Source organism: Hermetia illucens, chromosome 6, assembly GCF_905115235.1.
Source record: "Hermetia illucens chromosome 6, iHerIll2.2.curated.20191125, whole genome shotgun sequence".
NCBI lineage: Eukaryota > Metazoa > Arthropoda > Insecta > Diptera > Stratiomyidae > Hermetia > Hermetia illucens.
In genome coordinates this window covers 31,132,564-31,148,937 of record NC_051854.1, presented here as the reverse complement: position 1 = coordinate 31,148,937, position 16,374 = coordinate 31,132,564, and the positions used below count along the sequence as shown (strand labels likewise).

The following is a 16,374-nucleotide window of genomic DNA, read 5'->3' as shown; positions in this document are numbered from 1 at the left end:
TTAATCCGTATGGATGGGGATGATCCCACCCGGAAAGTCTATAAGGGCAATATCTATGGTATTATAGAAAAGGAAGACGAGGCAGACCCTGACTAAGCTGGAGCGATGGCGTAGGTCAGGATGCCAGACAGCTTTTAGGAATATCGAATTGGTGGACCTCGGCACAAAACCGGGATTTCCGGGATACCGGTTGTTGGGCCGTTGATGATGATAGGCGATAATAAAAGACATATTCATTCATTCATTCATTCTGGAAAGTTTGAAGACAATCCAACTATTATTAGCAAAGGTATAGGAGGTTAAAGTTTCGCATTTCGGGTAAATTTTTTGCACTCTAAGACGTTTATGACATCATCATCATATAAAGTGAACTTATATGAACGGCGGGGTCCATGGGGGCGTTTTAGTTTTCCTTTTTTTGGTTTTTTTTTGTCATTTGCGTATTAGTGTCAATTACTCAAGGCAGACATGTGCGGGTAGTAACCAATAGAATAGACATGTGTGTACTTGGTTACCAGCGGTTTTTAATTTACGTGGAAATGCGTGAAGATGCATTATATCAATTTATCAACGCGGTAATAGACAATGTTTGTTTATTTAGGGTGAACACAGTATTTATGTGGTTGATATGTATGTACATGTACACCGATTGTTACCACTCTGTTCCCTCACCACGAAAATAGGGGAAGGCAAATTTTTGTCCTGCTAAATGACGGCATAATACCGCCTGTAACTGTGGAGGAGCTGCGGGAAATATGTGGTAGGTTCGGTGACAACAGGGCCCCAGGGTTGGATGGCATCCCCAACCGAGCTTTGAAACTGACAGTGAAGACTAGGCCCGACCTTTTCGCCAACACCTTCGAGGCGTGCCTAAAAGAAGGAATATTCCCTGCCCAGTGGAAAAAGCAAAAGTTGGTGTTGCTTCCGAACCCTGGCAACCCACCGTCGTACCGTCCTATCTGCCTGTTGGATACAATGGGGAAGATGATGGAGAGAGTCATCTACAACAGACTGCTGCCCATCGTCGAAGCCAGCAATGGTTTGTTGGAACGCCAGTTTGGTTTCCAACGCGCCCACTCTACGGTGGGCGCATTTGGCATGGTGGTAAACCTGGCAAAAGGTGCACTGATTTCTGGCGGCTGCTGTGCCGTGGTGGCGTTGGATGTCAAAAACGCATTCAACTCGGCCAACTGGAATAGAATTAAACGGGCGTTGGCTAACATAGGTGTCCCCGGATACTTAGCGAATTTGGTGGAAAACTACCTCTCAGAGAGGACTCTCTGGTACGGGACGGATGAGGGCCCCTAAGAGTACATTGTCACAGCCGGAGTACCACAGGGATCGGTACTTGGTCCCCTGTTGTAGAATATCATGTATAACGGGGCGCTTGCTCTTTCCGTCCCAGAGGGGACTACGATTGTCGGCTTTGCTGATGACCTAGCTGTGGTTGTTGCAGCAAAACACCCAGAAGATGTGGAAGCCAATGGTGAATATTTTCAAATTTAATCCTAAATTGTCTGATCTTCCTTTATTCCGACTTTATTTTCAACGCGCCATGTATATTTCCTGAGTATTTCTTTCTACTTTTTTCTACCACATTATTGAAAGAATATCTTGAATTCCTTGAAATGAAAATCATTCAAATTCAATCCGCTAAAATAAACAATAACAACATATAATACAATATTTGTATTAATTAATAATTCGCTCAAAGTTCACCCAGGTGCCTCCTTCAGGAACACAAAGAAAATGATGGGGATCGATAATGAAATGCGGGTTCGTCTTTGGGTTCAACTTAACTCTCCAATTTCGTATTATTTCCACAATGGCCGCCTTAGATTGACATACTGCGAATGTCATTCTTGAAGTGGAATTTGTAAAATATCATGGCAATTATAAATTTGCTCCTGCACGAAACTGAAAGAAATTACCTAAGCAAATTCTAGGTCCATCTCCAAACGGGAAAAACACCCCCATTTCTTTGTATTTTTTTATTCCACCATTTTCAGGACTGAAGCGTTCCGGGATGAAAGCTTCCGGATTTGGGTAATACTCCGGATCATGATGCAGTGCGTAATAAGGTAGTACAACCGTGGTTCCTTTTTCGATTTTGATGGGTTTTTCTTTACTGGACATCAATTCGCATGTGTTTGAACACATTCTATTGACTGAAATCGATGGTGAACGCAATCGCAAACATTCTATAATAGAAAGAAACTGACTCGTAGAATAAAGAAGCTGATATTAAGATAATATGTTTCATTACCGTTAATGCATTGATCTAGGTAGGGTAACTCCAGTAACTATTCAAACGATACTTCACCATTTTCTTCAATTGTTTTATTTATCTCGTCTCGTAGCTTCTGTTGGACACTTTCATTCTGGGCAAGCTGAGATATATTTGACAACACAGTAGTTATTCAATTATTATAATAAATAGTATTAGATATATGTGAATTGAATCTTCCACCCAATATAATATACAGGGAGCAAAATTTAAATCCACTGCTATGTGTTCAGAAAGGGACTAAAAAAATTTGTATTTTTTTTTGAAAAAAATATAACGCAGAACCTCACGAATACAATGCAAAGAAAGTTAACGAAAAAGAAAGCAAATGGAAAACCGAATACTCAGCGCCTGAAAGTTATAGCCACAGTATTTTGAATAAGTAATACCCACATTCAATGGACCGGAGTTGCGAATGTACTGAGGAAACTTATTCGCAAACATCACAGGTACTAAGCCACAGATGTTGAGGGGCTATGATCCGTATCGATAAGCTTCCCCAATACATTCGCAAGTACGACCATTAAGTATGGGTACTGTCTGTTAGATTGTGTAGCAGGAAAAAGTCAAACGAACGTCCAACAGCTGTAAGTCTTCGAACGAAGAATTATTCGTGAAGCATGCAAAGTAAATCAAGTGCCATAAATTAGAGAAAAGAGCAAGCCCATGTGGCGGCAAGCAACTTGCGTGTCGGATGCACGCTAGTGCAAATCGCTGTGGCTATGCCATCGAAAAACAATTTTTGACAGCCGACAGCAGTAATATACTGCTTATTTTTACAGCAAAGAGCAGGCGAGTCCCTTGCATGCGGCTGTCTGTAAGGCAGACTGTGGGCTAACTTGAAGGATCGATCTTTTAATCCTCTGAGTGGGGTGAAGTCGGACCAAGAGCGGATCGATGAATGGAAGTCGAAGGCAATGCACGGTAAACACGTGGATTGTCTTTGACAGCCATTTATCGATTCGCTTTTGTCGAACAGATGGCTATGTGCTGGGGAGCTCTTTGCTGAGACGGAAGGATTCATATGTGCCATTCAGGATGGCGTGGTCTCCACCCGAACTTATAAAAAGCTCATCATGAAAGAACGGGTGGAGAACGACCAGTGCAGAATGTGTGATTTGGCGTTAGAGACGCTGGACTATCTCATTTCTGGCTGTACTGTTATGGCACCGGTGCAATACATCACGAGGCATAATGCTGAATGTAAGGTTATCCATCAAAACCTTGCATAGAAGCACGGGCTGATCATGGGAACAGGTCCGGTTTACCAATATGAGCCCCAAGCAATACTTAGTTCTGCTCACAGCATGTATTGGTACCGGCAAGTTCGCCATACTCTACACAACAAACCTGACGTACTGTTAGTTGACAAGACGCTCCGCCTATATTATTGATGTTGCTATCCCCCATAATAGCAACATTGAACGGAAATACGTGGAGAAGAAGGTGAACTATGAGCCATTGGCTCGGGAAATCAAAGAAATTTGGCGTCTCGAGCGGGTGGTTGTAGTTCCCATAATATTGTCAGCTACAGGTATTGTACCTAAATCTCTCACGGCTTCCCTTGATGTCCTGGGACTTTCGCACAGTTTGGTTCAAACCATGCAGAAGTACACCATTCTGCATACGTGCTCGATGTTGCGGGGAATTCTCGACGGATTCTCCCATTAGGCTTCCCCAACATCACCACCAGCGCACCTTTAGTTTTTAAGTAGGTAGGATCGTCCGAGCCTAAATGCTTGGCAATTAGTGCTAGTATTAGGTAAAATCCGGCTTCTGCTAAGATTGTGATAACTCGGGAAATAATTTATTCTTCTACTTAATAATTAATAATAAAGTTATTGACTTAACAATTGGCGACCCCGCAAGAGACGAATCTGATAACGAAGCTACTTGCCAAGGAACAACTTCTGCGAAACTCCCTTAACTCTGTTTAAGGAAAAAATCTGTACAAATTTATGAATCTGGACAACATTTAGCGGGGAGATTCGTTAGAGGATACCAGAATATTCAGCTTCAATCTGTATTTAACTTGAAGATAAGCAAGAGTTCCGCAGTTATACTTCTACAAAATCTCCAACCACCTTTGGCTCCCAAATAACCTTGGAATTCTACTTCACTTCGCAAAGCTACAGGATGAAAAAAAAGCAAGCTAAAGAAGAACGCAAGCGAGTGGCTGAAGAAAAGTTCAACGACAAGCTGGCACGCATATCCAAAATTAAAGCAACTGGACAGGCAAAATTCCGAAGACAACAAACGTTACCGAAAAATGAATCGAATTTTCTTTGCTGAAAGCTATTTGCGTTGGAAAAAATGACGCTATATAATTTTTACAGACGAAAAGAAGTTTAATATAATTTAATGGATTCGGACAGACAGCCAAAGTTGCAGGATGGCAACGATCCCTGTTTATTTCTGAGCTAAGTTCACTTACAACTCCCAATTGGTATCTTCGGATAACTAACATAAGCAGAAATGTCGACGACCCGGCATGACATGGACTTATGATGTGGAAAACGATTTGGAATAGGTTGCATTTGAGCAGACAACTTTAGCCAGCGGAAATACACAACGTTCACCGATTCTTGGAACTTAAATGGGGAATTCTACTATAAATCTCTTTGCAAGAAGCGCAAAGCTAAGATGATCACCAACTGAAAAGGTGGAAAGTTCCTCTATCCCAGTTGAAAAGGGGACTAGTGGTGAGAGAAGGTAATAGTTCTGGTGATCAAAAATATGAGATGCTATCGATAAAAAATGGCAAGCTTCGACTTCTGTGATGCTCCTTTGTCGGGAGAACAGATTGATAGACCCACCAATCAGGCGGAAACGTGAGTCATTTCACCGAAGAGGATGGATCTAATTCAAAAGACAAGCATAGAGGAAAACGAGCTGCTGGACTGCAGAGCAGTCTTCCAGAAAATCAAGGCTGCTGCCATCATCTAACGACACATTTCTATGGATGCTCAAAATTACATAATGCAGATGGACCTTATCATACACCTTCGAAACCTCTGGTAGATCCCTCAAGAAGACTTGATGAAAAAGCGGCGCGAAGGACCAAGCAGTGTCGAAAAAGGCGAAAATTTAGCAACAATAATGTTAATTAGATATAGACGGCAATGATTCCATTAAAACAAAGTCGAGGTCAACCACGGCGATAATATAAGCCCCCTCTTGTCAAACCGAACGAAGGGGATTTTTCACCTTTAAGAAATCCGCAACAACGCGAAACTGGAGTAGACGTCAAATTCATCTGGCGGGCTTGAACCATCTTCTCATAATGTTCTGACGTTCGGCAAATACCTATCTACCGGCAGGTGGAACATCGGAAAAATCGACTTCGGGTATAAAGAACTGCGACTTAATAGTTGGTGAACTCAACAGTGAGCACTATCGCAGCTTGAGATGCATTGGTGCTCAAAAGAGAACTCCGTCCCTTGTTGGTGGACGACTGAAAATGCAAATCTACCAAGGAACAAATACAGACATGGTCGATTGCGTAGGACGCAAAACGCCAAGATGAGCTAGCCCTTAAACCCGCAAAATATAAGAAACCGAAAAGGAACTCCGCCACGAAATCAACAAGCAAAAAGCATGCTACTGGATGAAGGTGGTCAGTGACAGGGACCCACAGGGCCTCGGGTATAATTTAGTTATTAAGAAACTCTGTGGTTATCGATCATACAGATCCATTGAAGTAATGAACATGGATCGTACAGATCCATTGAAGTAGTGAACATGGATCGTACAGATCCATTGAACTAATGAACAATCAGGCAGGTATTTTCTTCTATCTACACCATCCGAGCTGAAGTTGTCGATGAGAGGGGAAGTTCTTAGGAATGCCTACTCTTCACTATAAAGGAACTGCAAGAGGCGGTCTTGTCTATGAAGGACGAAGAGCATCGGACCGGAAAGAACTCCAAGCGAACTATTAAAACTTATATTCAAGTATAAGCTAGTTAATAGTTATACTCAGCGCATTCAACGCATGTTTGACAGCGGGTGTTTTTCCCTCCCACTGGAAAGCTGTGAGGCTTGTGCTGATGAGTGGAGGTAAAGGCGAGCATATCGACTTCCCAGTAAGTTGGATACAGGGGAAAAACTGCTCGAGAAAGTCATTAAGCCTAGATTGATTTACGCAAAATGTGATGCGATGTGTCGAGTAAGCCGATGAACGACGGCGGATGCATTCTCCCTAGCTCTGGAGAATGTCGAAGTGGTTGGTTCATGTTGAAGAAATCATGGTTATGTCAGAGCCGAAATACCTCGGTATCATGATAGTCGCGAAGATGAGTTTTTCCGGAACACCGCAGACAAGGCTGCAACTATAATAGAAAGTTTGCGATTTGTCGGCTGATGGCCGTATCCGGAGTGCGGTTTAGTCCGTTTTCTTAGTTTTGAAGTATAGGAAGGGGCGCAAGCGCAAGTAAAATGGCGAGGAACCTTACGAGTTGCGTCTAAAAGCCAGCAATAATGGTGATAGTCAATTCCGATCGCTCCCAATGTTGCACAGTGGAGGTTTATAGGAGGGTCCACGCCGATTGCGAGAGAGAGAGCCCGCACTTTCAGTGCCAGACAGTTGTCTTGAGAAAGTGAGTAAAGGGGTAGTTGGACCGCGTAACTTATTAAAGACGTGCGGCCATGGTTCAATCGAAAGCACGCTGAGGTTGACTATTAACTCAGCTGCTTAACGGGCACGAGTAGTTTCAATCCTTCTCGGACAAAATCGTTGGTTACTGCACTATCGTTATCGCCTATCGGCGGATACCAAGGGTCCCCGGACACCATAATTGAGACAATCATGCAGAACGAAAGCACATGAAGCTGAGGGCCATGCTACACTCAAGGCATTCTGAAAGTGAAAAGAGGGAGTATGGATAGGTTAGGAGATACGGTAGGTAAGCTGAAGCTCCCTGGACTGCAGGGTGTATGCTCCTACAGTAAATATGCTCAGCTTAAGCCTATGTGTCAAACGCTTATGGATTAGTGTCATACATTCGGGGATGGATTCTGGGGGATTATTCTATGTTACGATTTTTTGAAATGTATGGGATGTCTAATAATTTTTATCGGCACTGTACCGTTAGTATGCCAGACTATTTGCTTTAGTGCGATGTTAGCATCTTATGTCTTGGATTGCAGTAAATTTACACAAAAGAAACAACTTTCACAAAACTTTGTTGCAACATGCATATAAAAAGCATGGCTTATGCTCTTGTAACATTTTGCCATTCTAGGATGAATTAAGCAAGTTCGCAATCAATTTTAAAGATAGTAATATACTGTTATTCACTCGGTTATTCAAAATGTAGGAAATTTTGAGCTATTAAGAGAAAACTTTGACCTAATAAAACTTTGTTAGTAACAGTAGGATTTCCATCTAGCTTTTCAGTTTCAGTTGCGACTCGAACTCACGAAATTTCATGACAAAAGGTTTCGCCGATTGATTTTTTGAGTTTTACACAAAACTTTGAAAACGGAAAGAGACCAGCAGAATATTAAAATCATCGCCTGATTCGGTTGTTATTTAATATCGTAAAGATTCTTGTGCATCCTTGACAATCGCGCTCACGACATCATTCAAATTACCATTAACCAAGCCGACTTCCTCAAGAGCTGCGGAGCTAGTGATGCAATACATGCTGGGCGGTTACTTATGGACAAAAATCGTCCTCTCTATATTGGGTTTCTGGATTTAGAAAGAGTGTTTAACCGAACTAGAGGGGGTCGTGCGCTATGTTAAATTGTTTTGTTGTCATTCGAAGGGTAAAGTTGGCAGTGGCAGCTGTACCAAAACCATTTCGTGTCTCTGTTGTAATTCTGAAGGAAGCGTGCTGTCACCACTGCCACAAGAATCATTTAATGTTCAACGCCTCTATTACGGCTCTATCAGATGGTGCTTTCCTAGCATCTCGCACGACACTTCATCTCGAAAAATTTGATCAAAAATGGAATATTCGCTTCACTCAGCACGGTCTTCGAATAAAACTTAACAACACAGTGCTTTTGAAGGCCGGCCCCAATTAAACAAGCACTATAGTTATCTACCGCAGGGACGTGCCCAAAACTGAACGATTTAAGTATCTGGAATCATTAGTATGGGTCGGTGTTCCATAAGTGGCGTCCTTTGGCGTTGTACCCATGTCACGAAGAATGAAATCTGTATATCATTCTAAAGACCGCTATTAGAAATATCATCACCATCAACGGTTCAACAACTGATATCCGGACTAGGCTTGCATTAGTAAGGAACTTCAGCGATTCCGGTTTTGCGTCGAGGTCCGCTAATTCGATACCCCTAACAGATGCCCACCGAAGTATTAACTAAGCAGTTTTTGATTTTGCTGCCCTGGGTATGATTGGCGAAGGTTGAATTTTCAACCCCACTTTGGGAGATGGTGAGGAGGGTACGATGGGAGAGGGAGGGTCCCTCTTCCTAACCCTGTGGAAAACCTGCGGTGATCATCCCTTTTAAAAATTTACGACACTTCTAGAAGGGAAAGTCTGCATTTTTATATTCATAGCCTCAACCTCTCCGGGGGTCTCATTTCAAAACACCACAACTTTTTAAGATGGGGTAGAAGCGACAATTTTTCAACGGGGTTAAGAAAGCGGATCTTTATCCTACATCCTATCCTTTGTATAAAACAAAACCTTAACTGTCTGTCTGTCTGGCTGTTAGTCACACGCACTGTTCTCAGAAACGGTTGTACCGATTGATATCAAATTTGGTCGGAAGGTGGGAACGATGAATGCTCTCGTATACAATGGGTCACATGGTTCTACGTTGAACTGAAGGGGGGAGGGGATTCCACTAAATGCAAACCGTGTACAATTGAGGTATCAGCTATTTCAATTATTTCACGGACCCATTCTTAGGGCCTACCCAACCGGGAAATTTGAAAAAAAACCATAAAGCTAGGCTAGAAATATCCTTCTTACCGACATTTGTTCAAATAAAGTATTATATATTACTATAATTTTTAGTAACTGACTGTAAAGCCCCCTTAAGTTGCAATAATATAAAGCATGATCCTACCAATTGGGGGAAATCGTTCTATTACTAACAAAGTTATAGTAAGTCAAAGTTGTTACTTCAGTGCAAATTCTAAGGCTTTGAATATTAGTATCACGCTAAAGCTAGTATTCTGATGTAATATATGCATAGACACTCCGTGCTAGGTACAAATGGAACAAATATCCACCCAAATATTTCTATGCCCATAAGAAATACACAAAACCTTTCATACCTGAAGCGTCCAGCTTCTGGTTTCTCTACTTATTTTTCTTTTTCGTTAATTTTCTTGGCATTGTTCTCATAAACCTGTACTTTAAGATTCTTGTAAGCAAACTAAAGTACATACAACCCCTTTTACTCCCTTCCCGATATACATATGTGTGTGCATTTTTTTTGACGGTATCCGCACTTCAACTTGTTGCAAGAAACACCCCAGATGGATGTGATCATGTTAGAGCAAGTGTTACATAATATTTTAGTTTAAACTATTAACTCCATTGCAGATACCCGTCGTTTAGATTGGGAAACTTTTCTTATTGATAAAAGATGTAGTTAACTTACGCATCTTATACAGTTCGAAATCAGTATACTCGATGTTTCGAAACCGTCGACAAAAAATGTTATCGTGTGGGCAGCGATTTCTATTTCAGATAAGTTCTTCTGTTCTGTTCTGTTCTTCTGTAGTAGATAATTCAAAAAATCAACGCGATGCTTTTTGTGCTCTGTCGAATTTTAATCGCCTCTTTCATGAATTGTATGAAGTATGTCTGCACATCTTTCTTCATGAATGGTCGTTTGAAGATTCCTCTGAGACCACTCGGTAGTGCGGACATAAACATTAAATAGATTTTCGCTGCGAAGGATTGGTCCAAAACAGCTTCTCCCTTTTCGCGAATTTCGCAGGTTTCCTCCTCGAATGCCCTGGCTTCAATTCCATAGATGCAGTTGCTAACTATTATACTTCGGTTGTATATTTAGCTGCCAACTTTAACCATAAATTTAAATATTTGCAGTGGTTCAAAAATCTTTCAGACGTTTCTTTTACCTCTTTGACCTCAATTCCATTTGGAAGATGTTTCTTGGTTTCCTTTTCGAGATATTTGGTTATTTTCCCACAAACGGATAACATTATCGGATAGCTAGCTTTTATCTAATATTGTATTATAGATAATGCATATATTTAAAAATATAATGTCAGTGTTTCCAAATCTGTGTATTTGTTACCCGATTGTTCGTTAGCGCAGGTGTCACTTCGGCTCTCTTTTGTTTCCATTCATCTCCGGATAAAATAAAGGGACTTCGTCCTAATAAAGGATCCGTGTCTTTATCAGCCTATGAAAAATTAAAAAGATTTCAATTCTGAGTTAAAGATGACAATTTTCTTTTTATGCAGAGAAAGTTTTGTGTAAAACAAAATCTTATTAAAATCGATTCACACGCACTGTCTGTCACTATGAGATTCCATGCATACAAGTGAAGTTTGAAGGGGGATTCCCCATTCATGCAAAGGTGGGAGTTACAATTTTCTTCAGGGGATATGGTATTGTGGAGTATCAAATGAAAGGTCTCGATTAATACTTTCCGAAACTAATATTAATTTTGGCGTGAATTTTAAAGTGCGTGAGATTTTCACTTGCATAGTGTGAAGTGTGATAGTGAAATTCAAGCGCAATCTGACTGTGTGGATGCCCTATAATCCATAAAGGAGTGAGAGGAAAACATTAAAACAAAGCTATACAGACACGAATTGCCTTCTCTAGTTCTGGTGCATGAATTATCCATTTGCTCAACAGAAGGAAAATCAGCAATTTTGTGTGCAATTAGTGGCCAAAGAATAGTGCGACTATTGGAATTACAGTTACTAGTGAATTGAGGTGCTGTTGCAGATATCGTTTTTCTTTATGTGCATCAGCAAGCGCAAGCTAACTTCAATTTGATGGTTTCATGTTTCAACTCACAGGACCTCTTCATTTCATGACTGCATTTACCATGGAAATACATAGAATGAGCAATATAAACACTGAGACTGCAGTGAATGAAACAAGTGCAATGGGTTTGCAGGGACTAAATTGAAATAAAAGATACCCAGTCGTTGATAATAAACTAAAAAAAAAAAAATTGAAAAAAAAAAATAAAATCTCAGCGACAAAAATAAATCGTCTCCTTCCACTCATTGGCAAACCGCTCAGATTATCAGGATTTACGTATAAGCGGAAGTAGCAACCCTAAAGGATCTGCAGGGGCAGCAAGCTGTAGTTCCGTGTAGGTCCAATAAGACCGCTGTTTCGATTGAATGAATTGATGACAGAGATGATTACGCTTTCGTTTAGATGAACGGTCCGTATTCGTTTGCAACGAAGGTTCACCACTTCATCTACAAGAGATATGAACTTCACCGTCTATGGCACGATTGAGAATAGTGGTGAAATGCTTCTTCAACATCTTGAGCTGCGCATTATCGTGGGTCAGAAGCCTAGTTTGAACTTCTCTCACGAACAGTTTACGAGTGGTAGGGTGAAAAGTTCCTGGTTCCTGGACTAACCAAGAGGTGGCGACAGAAGGCTTTTTTCAAGGTTTTGTTTGCAAAATAAAACCTTATTAAAATCGGTTCAATGTCTGTCTGTCTGTCTGTCTGTCACAAGCACTTTTCTCAGAAGCGGCTATACCGATTGACACGAAATTTTGGGAGAAGATGGGAACTGTGGACCCCCAGACATGCAGTGAGTGATATCCTTCTAGATTGAATTTAGGGTGGTCCCCATACATGGGGGGTGTAAAATTTTTTTTCACCGAATGTAGTCATGTGAGGTATCAAATGAAAGGTCTCGATTAGTACTTTTCGAAGCCGGTCTTAGTTTTGAGATTTATTAGAAAGCCGGAGAGTGGAAGGGGTAGAAAGTGATGATTTCTTTAACGGACCCATTTTCAAAAACTACTCAACCGAGAATTTTAAAAAATTCAAGAAGCTGCCTCTATACGGTACCCACGCCTCAAAATACTGTCCATATCGATATCTATTATTAATGAAGTTAATAATAGTATATTACCATATTTTTGGGGAAATTGAGTAAAGCCCCCCCTTAAGTTTATTCCAGAGTTATAAAAGTTGGTAGTAGTATAAGATATAATATGAAGCATATTATCGCCAAGTTTGATCAAAATCATATTATTACTGACAAAGTTACAGTAGCTCACAGTTGACCCTCCCCTGTAAATTTACTGCAACTAAATATCAATATCGCACTAAAGTTCGTAGTCAGGCATGCTAAATGCATATACATAACGGGCTACGTACAAATGGAATAGTTCTACACTTAAATATACTCACAGAAGAAGCAAGCAAAACCTTCATACCTGAAGCGCCCAGCTTCCGGTTTCCCGATTTGTTTCTTTTGCTCGTGTTCCAAAGATTTTGAGATCTTGACTAACTTGTATACCAGCTTGCAGATCAATTGCTCTGTTCGCATATAATACGTTTCCGAGCTTTTTGAAGAAGGTGCTTCGGTTGTCTCCGTGAAAATGAAACAAGTCGGGAAACAGGAAGCTGAACGCTTCAGATATCAAAGGTTTTGTGTATTTCTTACATAAAGACATTTGAGTCTGCATTTGCCTCATTAGTACGTAGCACGTAATAAATGCATATATTATGTGAGAGTATCCACCTTCGGGTGATATGGTCTTGAGTTTTCTAGGAAATGACAACATTTGCCTATTATAACTTTGTTAACAATAGTGCGATTTTGGCCAAATTTTTTTGAATCATGCTCTATGCTGCAGCCTACATTATTGCAATTTCGTGGCAATAGGATGAACTTAAGGGGGTTTTGAAGCAAATTACAAAAAATAACAGTAATTTATTTGAAAGGATATCGGTATGGAAGATATGTCAGAGCCCAATAAGGTACCATATAGTGGCAGACTCTTGATTTTTTCAGATTTTTCGGTTGAGTAGTTTCTGAGAATGGGTCCGTTAAAGAAATGATCATTTTTAACCCCCCGCACTCCCCACCTTTCCAACAAATGTCAAAACTAAAGCCGGCTTCGAAAAGTACTAACAAAGGCCTTTCATTTGATACCCCACATGACTATATTTGGGGAAAAAAAGTTTACACACCCCTTTTGCATGCATGTCCTTAAATTCAACGTGTATGCGTGAGTGTTCACAATTCCCACCTTTTCACCAAATTTGGTGGCAATCGCTATAACCGTCTCCGAGAAAATGTGTGTGACGGAAAAACAGACAGATAGACAGACAGTGAGACATTAAACCGATTCTAATAAGGTTTCGTTTTACACAAAAAAAAGTCTAACACGTTTTCAAATCAAAAAAGAAATGCATTCAATACAGAGGGGGTACTAATTCGGCGCGAAAGGGGCAACTTTGACATACTACAACTTTTTTAACAATAGTAGAATTTCCGCCAAACATTCCAGTACTATCATACTGCAATTTTACGGATCTAGGGTGAACTTCGCAATGAATTTTCAAAATATAACGATGACTTGATTTGAGTAGATATCGTAATAGAGAGTATTTTGAGGCTTAGATAATGGTCGGTTGCATAGTTTCTGAGAAAATATTCTTGAAATAATTGACTCTTTTGGACCCCCGCACTATTTCCCTTTACAACTAATGTCAAAATTAATATCTGTTTCGAAAAGTATTAATTGAGACCTTTCATTTGATGCTTTATAAGGCTTTATTCGGAGAAATTAATTTACACCCCGCCCCCTCCCCTTTTGCACTCTTGGAACTCCCCTTTAAACTCAACGTAGAATAATGTTACTCACTGCCCGCAAGAGGATTTACAGTTCCCACCTTTGCACCAAATGTCCAATCAATAGGAGTAACCAATTTGGAGGCAATGGGTGTGATAGACAGGCAAATATTAAATCGATTTTAGTAAGGTTTTGTTTGAATTAAAAACTTTAGAACGGAAAATTTGACACGAAAATATGGGTTCCTTTTAAGTTTTTGTATGAAACAAAACCTTATTAAAATCGACTCAATGTCTGTCTGTCCGTTTATCGCACGAAATTTACTCCAAAACGATCATCCCGAAATTTTATGGGAATATGTAGTGGTATCACTTTGTGTTGAGCTTTAGGAACGGGCTCTTCATATATGCGAAAGAGGAAAACAACATTTTTTCTCATTGAAAATGGTCATGTAGGATATCAAGTGAAAGGACTCAATTAATACTTTTGGAAGATGATCTCCTTTCTTATATTGGGTGAAACATACGAGTGTGACAACTCAAAATGTTTGTCCCAAAAGGTCTCGTTCTTAGAACCAATCCAACCGAAGAATCTGAAAAAATCGCAGCAATGCATCGATACAAAATCTAGGCTTCGAAATAAGTACCATTACGGTATCTGCTCAAATAAAGTTAATAATAGCATATCATTATATTTTAGAAATTTACTCGAAAACCTCCTTCATTTCATTCGATATAAGTAATAATATAAGAAATAATTCTGGGAAGTTTGAAGGCAATCTAACTGTTTGTAACAAAGTTATAGGTCGAAGTTGTGAATTCATTGTATTCCAATGATTTTAAGCCCGCCATCTACTACTGCCGCTCCACTCCATTCTTTAGTAAATGGTGAGCTCAGAATGCATTATTTGTATAGCTGAAATTAGTCTAGGTGCAAACCTGACGTTTTCGAACCATAATTCATGCCCTTGTCGGGTTTTGAATTAAACCAAAATAGAGCAAAATGCCACCCGTAGTGGGTTTCAGTCACGCTTCTCATCAGGATGAAGGCGCGAGGCAGCGTTTGTACAGGTCGCCTCCACCCTGGAATCGAAACCGACCGGCCGGGAAAATTGTTTGCCCATAATGCTCCTCCAGACGGATATACCATACTCGTATATCTATGTTAGTATCAACGCATTTAAATGCTGTACATTTGGCGTCTGCAGTCAAGTGGAAATATTCAGATGCGTGCTATCAATTTGAATGTGTACATATATCTGAAAGTTTTGAAATACGTATTTGAAGGAATATTTCGAATTTGCAGCTATCTGCGAGAAGGAAATCGGTCATACGAAGTTTGCCCAGCTTTCGGTATTCCCACTGTTTTCTTTCTGTACCGAAATTGAAATTTGAGTATGCATCTTTGCAAAATAAGTAAAATTTTGCTTTAGCTTTATTATTTCGGCACCGATCATATGTATTTTCCATAGATTATATTTTCACTTACGAAAGAGGTTCAGAGTCCTCATCGCTTCCTTTGACGTTCTGTTTTGCTGAATTTCATTAGATCCTAAAGTTATTTAGCAATTATGATAAAAGGAACAGTGTTGACCAATCATTATATATCAATATGATATCTGTTGGTAAAATAGTTCACAAAACACTTCATAATTATTTTTTTTTCTACTTACCCACTTTGAAAACTCATTTTCACTGAAGTTCTTGAAATTTGTTATCAGTATATCTTGCACCAACTTGGGGTCAATAATTAGCAGTTGTGGGCTTGGAACATTGAAAATTCCTACGAATCTATCTTTTCCTTTATATTCACTGTCAAAAATAATCGTATATAATTTTAACCAAATTACAAACAGTTCAAATCGTTCTCATCGGTAAATGTCGATAATATCATATTTAAAGTTTCGTTTCTGCAGAACTACGTTTGGAAGATTGCCAAACAAGGGTCGGCTCTGGGCCTAACACCCCACGCTTTTTCCAGTAGTTAAAGTTAAATACTAAGAAAAGATAAAGGAGTACTCCAATCAGTCCAATTAGACACAAAGTTAGAAGAAAAGCCATGGAAGATTGCGACTGATTGTAAGAAGCGCTAGTATTAAACTGTAGAACTTCGAAATTATTTCTTTACGCATTTTCACAATTGGATGCAGTTGAATTGATAGCCACCTTAACAATCTGAGCTAGCATATATTTTATATACATACATATATATATGTATATCTTTTGTTTACTCTTTCCTGGATCATTATTCATTCAAACCGCCTTTTTTTACACTTAATTGTTTTTTTCAAAGAGACTGTGCTTCAGTTTCATAATCAGCGCACTTGAAACTGTCCAAATGATAA

The 16,374-nt window shown here is 39.8% G+C and overlaps 1 pseudogene; it reads right to left on the bottom strand.

The window, feature by feature from the left end:
- Window positions 1–1,549: 1,549 nt before the first annotated feature.
- LOC119659064 lies at window positions 1,550–16,113 on the bottom strand (annotated as a pseudogene).
- Between the last annotated feature and the right edge of the window lie 261 nt (window positions 16,114–16,374).